Below are 13061 nucleotides of genomic sequence, written 5' to 3'. Positions count from 1 at the left end.
CACGAGTCGATAGAAGGTTTGTGGTTTTAGGATAAGCACACGAGCCGTGGACAGAATGGACCCCAGTGACAGCAGATATGGTTCTTGGAACCAGACATCCTTCAATAACGCGTTCCCCGCCCCCCCCCCCCCCCCCGCCCCACCCCACAGCTTGTAGACGCTCCTGTAGAACAGGGTCAAGGCTGACAGCAGACGCTGTCTTTCTCCAAGCGATGTGAAATTTCTCTCTGCGGGTCTGTGCCTAACAACCATTACATCAAACCACAGGTACAGCGAGGCCTATTTCCCTCTTTGACATGATGCTGTTGTTACTCTAGAGGCAGAGCCTTATGCTCTGGCTAGCTGGAAAAGACACTTTTCTCTAAAAGCAGAGAGAGTGCAGACAGGGAGTGGGAACAGTTGGGCTGTTTCAGCCATCAGAAAATAAATCAATGGCTTTGTCCAGCACAAACCACATACAGAGCTCATGACTAGATGGTGTCTGGGAGTGAGGATATCTTTGAATAACAACGGCAATACCAAAAATAATAATAATAATAATAATAATAATAAATGTTGTGGAAATCTCTGTAATGTTAGCACATGGTAGAGAGATGACTCTACCCACCTCTAATCTTTGTTGTCACGGTAAGTACTCGTTCTTTTCTTAGAAAAAGTTACTGCTTATTGGTTGATTCATTGCATGAGATTTCCCTGCATAAAATTTGCTCTTTGTGCAGCCAGGCCAGGACTGCTATCAGCCTGTGAGACAAGAAGGTTAGGAAGCCTTTATTTAGTGTGGGTCAGTGAATTTCCATAATATCTGCCGAGCCACTATGATTCACCAGGAAGTGCTAGATGCATAGAAATTCTCTAGGTACTGTAGAGAAAGTTAAGGAAAGAAAAAAAAAAATTCTATACCCACTAGGCATTCTTGGAGAAAATAAGTTTATTTTAAGAATACAATATACAGGCCCTGGCCGGTTGACTCAGCGGTAAAGCTTTGGCCTGGCGTGTGGAAGTCCCAGGTTCTATTCCTGGTCAGGGCACACAGGAGAAGCACCCATCTGCTTCTCCACTCTTCCCCCTTTCCTTCCTCTCTGTCTCTCTCTTCTCCTCCTGCAGCCAAGGCTCCACTGGAGCAAAGTTGGCCTGGGCACTGAGGACGGCTCCATGGCCTCCACCTCAGGTGCTAAAATGGCTCTGGTTGCAACAGAGCAATGCCCCAGATGGGCAGAGCATCGCCCCCTGGTGGGCATGCCGGGTGGATCCCAGTCAGGCACATGTGGGAGTCTGTGACTGCCTCCTTACTTCTAACTTCAGAAAAATACAAAAAAAATTACAATATACAGTTGGTGTATTACAGAAGTGTACACCTGAAATCTATATCATTTTATTAACCAATGTCACCCCAGTGAATTTGATTTAAAAAAATTAGAAGATAAAAAATTCCTGATAAGAAAAAATAGTATAGGAAAATGCAAAACAAACAAACAAAAAAACTAAGAATCAAAAATGACAGGAGGTGATGACTAATAATTTTAGTGTGTGAAGCTAGCATCTTCCTAGTTTATAAAGAATATTACAGTTTATTGCCTTTGATAGTGAAAATAATATGGTGAATTTCTTATAGTCAACACCACTGCTCCCAGCAGAACCCAGACTGCAATCATATCTTCTCTGCTCCTCCTGCCCCCCCCCCCATTGTAGTACAAAGTAGTACAAAGTATTCATCTTGTAATACTTTTCTATTGGGGAGCTGCAGGGTCAATTTAGAAAGGATCGATAGAAAAAAAACGCACTTGAAATTTGGTGACAGGACGTTCCTGACTTTGACCTTGAACAGCAGATAGCCTGTTGTCTCCAGCAGTTGCTAACCTTTGGGATGAGAGGCGCTCTACTGGTCCTTGTGATGAAAATGAGTCTAGAGAGTTTGGGGTTCTTGTCCAGGGTCCCATGAGAAGATGAGAGGAGGAGAGGACTCCTGCTGGCTTGATCTGAGGGGTGAAGGACTATTCAGGGTAGAAGCAGGGCTTTTCCAAAACACCGGCTAGACACACCCAGCCCGCAGAAGAAGACCCTTTGCAGGTTGGCCTCCATGGCCCCCACGTGGAGGAAATCATCCTTCTAAGTTCTCCACCTGCCATCTCATCTCTTGGCGAGATGTGTCGCCACAGTAACCAAAGAAAAGAAACAGATCTGTGTCCAAGAAGCCGCTCGCGAATAGACCCTCTTGAAAGAGGCGAGAAGGTACTTGCACGACACATTTCTGTTTGACTTTTCCTTGATGCTGGCGTTCGGTTCTGCAGATACAGACAGAAGGCTGGTGTCTGTTCTCGCTGGCCGGAAGCATTCTTTTTTTCCCCCCCAAATCGAATGTGTTTTCCTAAGCAGAAAAGAATATTCAGTTCCTTTTTTTTTAAAATCAATCTCTGATGTGTTAGTTCTCACCTCCAAAAAAATTATATAATAGCTTACATTTTTACTTTTTTTGTACTTCATTATTCTAAGCATTTGTCATTCTGAGTAGGAAAATGAATCATGACATAGCACTGCCTTGGCATAGTTTAACAACATTCAAAAGTTATCTCAACATATTATTATAAATTGAACCTTTTTATGTGACCATTTATAAGAGAATGATTCATTTAAAAACTCCTTACATGAGGAATTCTACTTAGCTCTGCTATGTTCCCATTAGCAAAGTTTCCTAATTCTAGAAATTAATACCTTTAGAAAAGAACCTAAAATTCTACTCCATTTTTTAAAAGCATAATACTCCATATGTAAAATTTTTATCACAGTTCATCTGATTAGCTAAACAAACTGTTTTAATATTAATTGGTGTTTCATGACTTGTAATGTGATCATTTGGGGGTAAAACTAGTCCGTTTGCTTAAAATCCAATTGTTTCCTTCTTCTTGCTTTTTTTTAAAAAGTGGTTTTTTTTTAATGTTTTCCCTTGTAATCTTCTTCCCAGTGATGATATTTCAGGAAAAAGACTGTCACCATTCAGAAAATAAATACACAACACAGGGAAGGGCCAGTTCAACATCCATCTCGTTAACCTGACCTACGTAAACACGCCAAGTGAGCTCCATCTGGAATGTGCACACGATTTCCACGTATTTCCTGTTTTATTTTTAATAAAAATAAGTATGAAGTACAGTGGCAGACAAAGTCCCTTCGCCTTCCCGCGGCAGGAATTAAATCATTTGGGTTGGTGATCTACATTGATCCAATCAGACAGGCAGACCACCGCCTCCTCGCTTCACTTGGTGTGGCTTAGGCTGAGCCTTTGCTGTGCGCCCCTGGGAGTTAGGGCTGGAAATGAAAGCAAGTATAGAGTTGCCGGGAAATACTTTGTTATTAGGATGCGCACCCGCGTGCCTGAAACCGAAGTGATGGGAGAAGTCTGCCTCGTGGTGGCTAAAAGCATAGAACGGGACGTGGAGATACAATGCGGGGAAGCGTCAGTTTCATTATCAATGAAACACCTATTTATTACTATTTGTTCATTCAAGAAACATATTATTGCAGGCCTACTGGGGGGGGGGGTCAGACACCATGATGGGCACCGGGAATACAGAAATAGAGAAGCTAAAGTCTCCATGATCACGGTGCTTCTATTCATAGAAGATTCCAGAAAAATCTAGGATGCTAATAGAGTGTGATGGGAGGTATAAGAATGGTGTGAACAACAGATGTCATGGGAAAATGACAGAGGGTCCCTAAATGCCCCGAAGAGACTTAGGAAATGCTTCCAAAGAAACCAGCTCTGTCTCTGGTCACAGAGGACAGCGCCATCAGCCAGAAAGCTCCGGGCGGAGGGAGGAGACGGAGTTGGTCAGGAGGAAGGGGCGTGCTAGCCTACTGGCACTCGACTGCCGTTCTCGTGGGGAGGGAGCCTGCACGGTGGTCCTCACACAGGAAACCCGCCCTCAGTCGAGAGGCAGAGCGCGAAGGAGCAGGCAGGCTGAGGTCTGAGCTTCACGCCGAAGGCCCTGAGCAGACGTGAGTGGCTGTCAGAGGCTGAGTGGCGTGGCTAGCTGGCGTTCGGAATTGAAGTCTATAGGGCTCACACGCCCCGCGGTCATGGGTCGGCTCTGGAGCCGCTGGCCGGATTCTGTTTCCCGTGGTGATCAGAGGGATAGCGACCGTGGGGCAGGAAAGCCTTGCCCCAGACTACCTAGGGGATCCTAGACAATACCCTGTCATCTTCTTCACTGTCAGTGAGAGGCTGACCGCATGACCTTTAAGGCCTCTCTGGCTGGAAATTGCTGTGAACTCTTCCCTGTTCTGAAGTCTGCCACTTTATAAATACAACTAATAAGTCTTCTCTGGCACTATCATCACAGTGGAGAGAGAGTGAGAGAGAGAGAGAGAGAGAGAGAGAGAGAGAGAGATTGGAGGGGCGGAGAGGGGACAGACCCCCCCACACACAAGTCAGTCACATGACCCACACGAGCCAATCACCAAGTTAGACTTGGTGACATTATCCACTTGGTGAGGTGTTCCTGGAGACAGAACTCCGGTTACACAATCCCACAGTGTGCCGGTTTGTGACAGAAGCCACAGAGGAGGGGACACATGGGAGGAAAATAATTAATTTCCACACCTCCTACTTCAGCAGGAGTCCGGCTCTGGAGAATAAGAATAAAGTGAAGTGTAAGTCCATCTGCAGATTGTGTGCTTTTCCTGGAATGGGCCAATAAATTTCAACATCGCTGCCAAACTCAACTTTTACTTTGAAAAAAAGTCAAGTGAAACATTCACAATCCCAGCTTTGTGCTGGTTTCAATTTTTAAACAGCGAGAGGAGGGCTGGGGGGGAGGAAAAAGAAGACGTGTAGTTTATTTAAGTCGAATGGACGGTTTGTCTGATTTGAAATGAAGACACCCCACGGGCGCGATGACAGTGCAAGGCTGTCCCCCCGTCTGCATTTACAGGGCGTGAGGGGCGCCTGGAAGGATGGTTTGGCGCTCCCGCAGGGAGCCCTTTGAGCCTCCTATGCCGGCAGATTGCCAGTTCCCATGAGTCGTAAAAGACCTTCTGGAAGGCGAGGATCTCTGTTTCGGGCAGGACAATTTCAGAAGAGTTATGTGCTGTACTGAAACTACCAAGGCACCCTGAAAATTCACACAGAAGCAAGACGGCTGTCCACAGAAGGGGCTAACATTCTAAAAGCAAGAGGAAAAACAAAAAATAAGAGCTATTTGAATAGGTATGTAAGTTAGGATGAAGGGGGACTTTTCCAATGAAGGAGTGAGTTGTCTGAGTTACTCACCGATACCCACACAAGTGGCCAGAGTGAGCGAGTGCAGAGGGAAATGGGCCCGTTCATGCTCAAACGACCCCAGCCTGGTCAGGCTAGCACGCTCTCATATTTTAAAGTCAAAGGCAAATGACAGTGTGTACGGGAGAGTGTGCGGGTTCGTAGGATCAGTATGGTCCCTGTAGTGATATATAGCTCAACACGAATGCTACTGTCTGTTCATATTGCAATGGCTGAGAAAACTAGAAACTATCAAATAGCGAGAGAAAAAAATTCTTGAAGAGGACGTCAGCTGAAACAGAGCTGCTGCATTTCAGACTTTTAGGTAATTTGCCTACAGCAATGTATTCCGGTCTTTCTCATCCCACTGACTCATCCGTTTATCAGGTGAAAGGTTTCCCTTGACCACGGTGTGGTCTTGCTTGTATCATATTCTTGTGACCAAGTGACTGACGGTCTCAGTCTGACAAGTAGATGGGCTCAGATTCTCATTTATATTTCAGAATAATTCCAAACTCAATTCTAATAGATGTTTTTGGTAAAAAAAAAAAATGCAGTTTTATTACAGTTATATTCTCTTTCTCCCTTTCTCTCTCTCTCTCCCTTTCTCTCTCCCTTTCTCTCTCCCTTTCTCTCTCTCTCTCTTACACACACACACACACACACACACACAATTAGTATTTATAACTTTGGAAGATCTATATATATATATTTAAATATAGTATTGGACTATACTGTTAGAATTCTGATATACTCCATAACTTAATTTTCAGCGTACTTAAAGCTTAGCTATGAGCACAGCTGAGAAGCTGGCCCTGTGTGCATCTGACAGTGTTCTGGGCACTCAATAATAAGGCCATATGATTGTAGCAAAACAATGCATGTAAAATATTTTATAAATAGTCAATTAAAAGCTGAGTGAAACTAAGTTATCATCCCACCAGCCTCACCCTACTCTCTCTCTCTCTCTCTCTCTCTCTCTCTGCCTCTGATCTAAGCGCTGATGGTTATTTATGAACTTGTTATTTATTAGACAACTACTGTGTGCAGAGTATGTGCTACAAACTGTTTTAAGCATGGGGTGTGGAGCATATCTGTGCACTAACCCCTCAAAACCCCTTTCCCCCACAGAGTTTACGTTCTAGGAGAGTCGGCTGGCCTGTTGTGAACGTGTCAGTGCTGTAGGGATATCTGAGCAGGCTGGAAATGAGAGGTAAGGCATGCGTGTGTGGGGGCGGGGGTGGGGGGGTGGCGTGCAGAAGGAGGGGTCAACCCGGCCGGGTGCCCAGTGGTTAGAGCGTCTCTCAGCTTCACTGTTTGTAAACTCAAAAGGCCAGTTTAGCTGAAGTGTAGCAAAAAAAAGGAGAGAATGGTCAAAGATGAACTCAGAGAGCCAAGCATGGTCCAGAACCTTGGATGTTATTCGACCTGTAATGGGAAGGTTTTAGTCACAGGAGCATGTAGTCTGATTTATCATTTTCAAATTCTGCCAGCTGTGGAGTGAAGAATTTGGGGAGCCATGAGGTAGTCTTTATTTCTGCTAGAAGGTTTCACTTCTCTCTCATTCTCAGAGTGTGTGTGTAGATAGGACCTCAGAAATTGGTATGTTGCTTATGGAGGGGAAAAGATTGATATCAATATCTGCCTATCATCTATCTATCCATCTACCTACCTACCTACCTACCTCCCTCCCTCCTTATCTCTCATCTATTCATCTACTCATCATCTATCTATTTCTACCTTTCTAGCTAGCACAGGCATAGACAAACTAGAACCTGCAGGTCCAATTCTCCTGGTTCCTGTTTTGTGAATAAAGTTTTATTGGGACACAGCTATGCTCCTCTGCTTAGACAGTGTCCATGGCTGGCCGAATGAAGTGGTTATGACGGTGACAACATAACCTCCAAAGTCAAAATATAAATATTTAGCCTCTCGCCCTTGGCAGAAGAGTGTGTGCCAGCCACTGATCCTATCCTCTGCCCACTGGTGCCTGCCTCCTGGCTCCCACAGCACGTCGGCCGTGTCCCCGGCCCTCATCTATGGGTTCAATCCCCAGGCCCGTCTTCCCGTTGCTCATTCGCTGCTGGACTTTGACGACAGTGCATCCTCACCTGTCTTGTCAGCGGCTCTGTTTCAGTTTTCCTACCTTGATACCCGCACTGTGGCTGCCCCGGGGATGCTTCTGACATACCCTCATTCCCAGTCGACACAGGAACCGTACGTGTCGAATTATATACGGAATCCTAGTGGGAGTCCGTCCTGCCATTTACCTCCGCGGACTTTCAAAGTTGGAGTCGATTCAGAATGCAGGGACGTGATTTCCTTTCGTTCTTTTTATGAAACACATGCGTCTTGACATTTCATCCAGAGGATGAGACGCTCACCCAGCTGGCAGGCAGGTGGCTTCACCCGGAGGTCTCTTTGGTCGGCAGCCAGGGGACAATGTGGTCTCAGAAAGAATGACCGTCTGCTCGCCCCTCCTTCCCGGGTCTTGCCCCCGTCTCCTCCTCATGCCCTTGATTCTCAGTCATCAACCTCGTCCTTGCCTTTGTGTTGCTAAGACTCTAAGACTCATTCTGCTGCATGGTTTCTGGATAATCAGTGTGCTCCTTCATGTCTCTGGCTCTTAGCTTCCCCTGTCGCCGAACGAGTAAGGTCAAATTGTCTCCAAAACACCCGTGTGCCTCACACGCACTCTAATATACTTCTCGGTCCTTCTAAAATAAACCATGCCTTTTACAAAAAACAATAATAATAATAATAACAACAACAACAATAATTCTTGAGCAAGTCCGCAGGGAATGTTAGCTTCTCCTCCGAGCTCCGGGGTGGGGGGGCTATGTCTGCAGCACCCCCCCTCCTGCCCACGACAGGAAGCTGATGTGTTCAGTGGCCACGGTCACCTGTAGGGTCCCCGTCTCCATCTTCGGCGCGGTTCTGTTCAGCACAGAGGCGCGGAACCAGCTGGGATCACATCTCCCATGTGCGAGCCTTTCAGAAATGAAGAACGTTCGCACCTTCCCGCAGCGCCTCTGTTTTTCCCCGACAGAACAGCCAGGTCCCTGTAACTTCAGGAAGTGCCCGCGTGAGCCTGCCAAGAGGTAGGGGGCTGTGAAACTATTTTTAAGTCAGATAATCTTCTCTCACCAAGATGGAGAACGAAAGCCTCCGTTTACAAGGCGTTCTCTCTCTGGAACGGTCCAGGGAAAGAGAGGCGAGTGGGGAAACGTGGCCGGCCGTGAGAAAATGAGAAGCAACACAGTATCCTTTTGGAAGCCCTGTGTTCATCTGTCTCCTTCGCGTGGAGTTTTTTTGTTTGTTTGTTTGTTTTGTTTTAATCAGATGAATGTAACACATTGATCAGGCTTGACAAGCCTTAAGAAAGTCAGACCCACTTATATGGAAAAATAGGGCTCAGGATGTAAATTATTCACAGTTCATTAGGCTAAGACAAGCATTTCTCAAACATTTCTCTGTGCCTCAGAAAAGTGACATATTGAACCCTGATTTACTGTGTGGCTCCAAATGGCAATTAGCAGTCTTGAGCTGCATATAAAACCCAATATGAGCTGCGTTTACAAGAAAATTGTGTGAGAATCAAATTATGTTATCTTTGGTTTGAAGAACTAAGAAATAATTGCCAATAAGTATTCATGTATAGGACCAATTTTGGGGAAACAAGCTATTTTAATTACTGCTAGTGTCAGGAGTACGTGAGGGTGATTTTATTAGATTTAATGTGTTTAGTGGGGCTGCCTGACTCTCTCTAGCTGCCGTTCTCGACAAGACATTCGAATTCATTTCATATTTGCATTGTTCATCACAGACCAGCGCGGTAAGAAAGCCGGGTTGTGAGTTCATGTCACACTTCTCGGTACTTCTTAAAACTTCTGCTAAAAGAAAGAAAGAAAGAAAAAAAAGACCATAGAGCTGAATAATGGATTGCTTAGTATTATTATTTAAAGCCGTAGAGCCTCTGCTGATACAAGGAAGGAGGAGATTGTGAACGGCCAGGCTGTGAGCTCCTCCCTGTGTCTGTGTGACCTAATGACTTCTTGTGCGTTTCCGTCTCTCCTCTCTGCTTGGACATGGCTTCCGGGCATTTGAAACTTCCCGATCCTTGAAGCCTGTCTCTCCCCCCCCCCCCTTAAAGGCCATACTCCCTCCATCTCAAACAAACAATTAAAAATAAATGTTTCTAAGAAAAAATGAAATAAAACCCAAAGTGTACATCAAGCTACCGAAAGCCAGCAACACCAACGGGAAATGTTCCTTCACCCTGTGCCGTGTTCTCTTGGAAATTCACCCAGGATGAGGCCACCCTTCTTTGCGGCGAGCCGATGGAAGAGGCAGTAGATCGGAGGTTGACGGATGAGGACTGGCTTTCCCCTCATCTAAAAGTTACCGCTTTCTCACTCAGGGCTATTTTCCCTTCCCAGTCCTTGTAAATTTTCTTCACCCTCAGCACCCGCAGTCTTGGCAAACATACATCTCGGTGAATGTCTTTACTTGAGGCCGCGAATAGGGCCAAACTCAAGAGGAGACGGTCTGTGGACGTTTGTATGAACGCCGTGTCATATAAATTAAAGCGTTGCAAGGCTTCCACTGACGATTAATTTGCAGTTATTCTATAATGAAAGAGCCTTCAGATGGTCTGGGCGGTCGGGGGGGGGGGGGGGTTGGAGAGAAGAAAAGTCTGAACCTGAAATAGAAGTGGACCGGTTATAAAAATAAATCTCCAGAAAGAAGAGAAGAGAAAGAAGAGGAATATTCTAATCTTACCTTCATCATAATCTTATTAGCATTTCTAGTGAGCACTTCAAGTATCAGTCTATAGTCTTATGGCTCTGGCTCATAAATATGTCAAGAGCAAAGTATAGTTATTTTAATAGTCTGTGTTGGTGGACCATCATGGATTTAATTAAGAGACAACTAGTGTATGAAATATGACACAGAAGCCCAAGACTTAATGGAGAAATGTTTTACTGCAGATTTAAATCAGGGCACAGACTTGATGATCCTGGCTCAGAAATCCTACTTAAATTTAATTAATGCGGACGAGTGCAGACTGTTCACACAGAAGGGAAAAAAAAAAAACCAGTAAAAAAAAAAAAAAAAGCATTCGTGATTTAAGATTCTCAAAGTACCCCTGCCTTATTAATAAGGTTATATGAACATGGGCTATTAATAGCTTATTGTCTTAAATTTTAGTATAGGACATACTTAAGAGTGTAAACTGTATAAAAGTCTCTTAAAACATGATTTCTGGCCCTGGCCGGTTGGCTCAGCGGTGGAGCGTCGGCCTAGCGTGCGGAGGACCCGGGTTCGATTCCCGGCCAGGGCACATAGGAGAAGCGCCCATTTGCTTCTCCACCCCTCCCCCTCTCCTTCCTCTCTGTCTCTCTCTTCCCCTCCCGCAACCGGGGCTCCATTGGAGCAAAGATGGCCCGGGCGCTGGGGATGGCTCTGTGGCCTCTGCCTCAGGTGCTGGAGTGGCTCTGGTCGCAATATGGCGACGCCCAGGATGGGCAGAGCATCGCCCCCTGGTGGGCGTGCCGGGTGGATCCCGGTCGGGCGCATGCGGGAGTCTGTCTGACTGTCTCTCCCTGTTTCCAGCTTCAGAAAAATGAAAAAATAAAATAAAATAAAATAAAAAAATAAAAATAAAAAAAAACATGATTTCTGCCTCATGTTCTTTGCTGAGGCTCCACCTCCTTCTTAGCAAAAAACCGCAAAGTAGGAAGTTAGCCGATCTGGTCAGATGATGACGGGGTGTGGAGTGCGTCCTTCCATGATGGGCGTGGCTGTTATTGCATGAGCTCATCCACACATGTGGGTGTGAATGGAGAATGGACAAAATAGATTTTCTTTGTAATTCACCAAGTATTTCTTTCTTTTTTTTTTCATTAGAACCATTGAATTGGAAAATCTGGCATCTGTCTTATCTACAACTTTATTATTATCACAGAGAGAAACCATTACTAGAACTTTATAAATCTACTGAGAAGATACAATCTTTCTTACTTTTAAGAATTTGAACGATATAGAAGCAATAGCCTCTGAACATTGTGTGTGTGTGTATGTATGTGTGTGTGACAGAGAGAGAGAGAGAGAGAGAGAGAGAGAGAGTCAGAGAGAGAGAGATAGACAAGGATAGACCGACAGGAAGGGAGAGAGATGAGAAGCATCAATTCTTCGTTGCAGCTCCTTAATTGTTCATTGACTGCTTTCTCATATGGGCCTTGACACGGGGGAGGGGGGGCACAGCAGAGTGAGTGACCCCTTGCTCAGGCCAGTGACCATGGGTTCATGTCTATGATCCCACGCTCAAGCCAGCGAACCCGCGCTCAAGCCGGTGACCTCAGGGTTTTGAACCTGGGTCCTCTGCGTTCCAGTCTGACACTTTATCCACTGCACCACAGCCTAGTCAGGCACATTTTACTTCTTAAAGGACTTCATCAAGCCTCACCCAAGGTCGGTCACTGCTTCAGTTCTTAACTTGGGTCAAATTCCTGGGTTTGTTCTTTCCTGTGTGATTCTTCTCAACACTTGTCTTGTTCTAAAGCAGATCTTAAGGATAATTTTAAGGAACTCAATGAAGAGGATCTTGAGTTCCTTCTGAAGTCTTCATAATCTGGAGCCTCCAGTTTTAGAAACTTGTTCACGTTCGAGTTCTCTCAACGTCTCCTAGACGTGCCTTTTGCCAAGCTCCCTTTCTGAGGAGCGGCTGCATAATTCTCCGTGAACCGTGTTATCTTGTTCTCTATTTGGGACGTCAGCCCTGATGAGCATTCCCTTATTTCTTGCCGCTGTTTCTTCATTGGTGGTGTGTCTTTTACCTTTTGCCAATTGTCATTTCCTTTAATATATCTGGGAAAAAAGAATGTTCTCATTCGGGGTAACTTATCTTTCTAAAGTTCATCCAGTTGTGCTTTGCGTCTTCGCTCATTTTATGTGAACACCTGATTTGAAACAACCTATGCTCCTCCGTTCTTTATCCCGGTACAGATTGGTCCTTTTCTGGTGCACTGTTCTTTGTGGGGAAGGACTGGTTTGTTTCGTCTTTTCCTTTTTTAGAATTGATTCTTGGCTTAATGCTTCTTTTTTTTTTTTTTTTTCTGTATTTTTCTGAAGCTGGAAACGGGGAGAGACAGTCAGACAGACTCCCGCATGCGCCCGACCGGGATCCACCCGGCAGGCCCACCAGGGGGCGACGCTCTGCCCACCAGGGGGCGATGCTCTGCCCCTCCGGGACGTCGCTCTGTTGCAACCAGAGCCACTCTAGCGCCTGGGGCAGAGGCCGAGGAGCCATCCCCAGCACCCAGGCCATCTTTGCTCCAATGGAGCCTTGGCTGCAGGAGGGGAAGAGAGAGACAGAGAGGAAGAAGAGGGGGAGGGGTGGAGAAGCAGATGGGCGCTTCTCCTGTGTGCCCTGGCCGGGAATCGAACCCGGGACTTCTGCACGCCAGGCCGACGCTCTACCACCGAGCCAACCGGCCAGGGCGGCTTAAAGCTTCTTGAGAGCATGCTTTGCCCTTTGTGTATCTGGGCATTCTGTTTTATTTAAAAAATGAGGGGTCTGACCTGTGGTGGTGCAATGGATAAAGCATCAACCTGGAAATGCTGAGGTTGCCGGTTCGAAACCCTGGGCTTGCCTGGTCAAGGCACATATGGAAGTTGATGCTTCCTGCTCCTCCCCCCTTCTCTCTCTCTGTCTCTCTCTCTCCTCTCTAAAATTAATAAATAAAATAAAATAAAATAAAAAATGAGGGGGGGGGGAGATGGTTTTCCATGACTGTGTGAATCC

Source organism: Saccopteryx bilineata, chromosome 11 (assembly GCF_036850765.1).
Source record: "Saccopteryx bilineata isolate mSacBil1 chromosome 11, mSacBil1_pri_phased_curated, whole genome shotgun sequence".
NCBI lineage: Eukaryota > Metazoa > Chordata > Mammalia > Chiroptera > Emballonuridae > Saccopteryx > Saccopteryx bilineata.
The sequence above is the reverse complement of the archived record's forward strand: the minus strand, read 5'-3'. Positions refer to the sequence as shown.